Raw genomic sequence first — 1,351 nt, 5'->3', positions numbered from 1 at the left:
CAGTTGTCTCCACCAAGTCTGTCCCCAAACAATTTGATTTGCTGGTTTTAAAAGCATTACACTTTCAAATAGCTCTTTGTTGACTGTTTCTGGGTGTTATCGTCCTCCATCAGCACCGGCCTGTACCCTACCTGCCCTAAGCTCCTTACACTAAGTCTGAATCTGTCCTGCTAGGGGGCAGGGAACATCTGGGTGACCTAAACTGGGACATGCTTAAACCACCTGACCAAGTCCTAAAGCACTGGGACTCCCTAAATCGTTCTCAGATTATCCTACAAGGTCTGACTCCAACCACTCAGAAAAGGCTACTCTCCTCAGTGTCATCCTCACAGTAATCCTGACTGGTATCAGTCTGGTGTTTTCTGCAACGACCTTAGTGATCATTGTTTTACAGTCTGTGTTCGTAATGGCTACTCAGTGAAACGACCTGTCCTAATTTGTCACAGACGCTTGGTTTAAAAATGTTTAATGAGCAAGCCTTCCTTCATGACCTGGCCTCTGTAAAATGGTATAGAATCAGCTTGATCCCCCTCTGTCGAAGACACATGGACCTTCCCCCTCTGCCGAAGACACATGGACCTTCTCCCTCTGTCGAAGACACACGGACCTTCCCCCTCTGCCGAAGACACATGGACCTTCTCCCTCTGTCGAAGACACATGGACCTTCCCCCTCTGTCGAAGACACATGGACCTTCTCCCTCTGTCGAAGACACATGGACCCTCTGTCGAAGACACATGGACCTTCCCCCTCTGTCGAAGACACATGGACCTTCTCCCTCTGTCGAAGACATATGGACCTTCTCCCTCTGTCGAAGACACATGGACCTTCTCCCTCTGTCGAAGACACATGGACCTTCTCCACATGGACCTTCTCCCTCTGTCGAAGACACATGGACCTTCTCCACATGGACCTTCTCCCTCTGTCGAAGACACATGGACCTTCTCCCTCTGTCGAAGACACATGGACCTTCTCTTTCGAAATCTTTTCAGGAATTGTTAAACATCTTGTCAGTGGTATTGTTAACAAACACGTCACCATAAAGAAAATGAGAATTAAAAACAGGTTCAGCCCCTGGTTCGACCGTGATCTTGCAGAGTTACTCCACCTCAAGAATTTCATTTGGCGAAAGGCTCGGCACGAGCACACTCAGGCCGACTGGCTCTCATTCAGGCAAATGAGAAATGAGTGCACTCAGGCTATCTGGAATGCCAAAGTTAGTTACTTTAAGGAGCAGGTTTCTCTCTGTGGGTCTAACCCCAAGAAGTTCTGGAAAACGGTTAAAGACCTGGAGAATAAACCCTCCTCCTCACAGCTGCCCATGTCCCTTAATGTTGATGATGTGGTTGTTAC

Source organism: Oncorhynchus gorbuscha, unplaced genomic scaffold, assembly GCF_021184085.1.
Source record: "Oncorhynchus gorbuscha isolate QuinsamMale2020 ecotype Even-year unplaced genomic scaffold, OgorEven_v1.0 Un_scaffold_2511, whole genome shotgun sequence".
Lineage (NCBI taxonomy): Eukaryota > Metazoa > Chordata > Actinopteri > Salmoniformes > Salmonidae > Oncorhynchus > Oncorhynchus gorbuscha.
The sequence above is the reverse complement of the archived record's forward strand: the minus strand, read 5'-3'. Positions refer to the sequence as shown.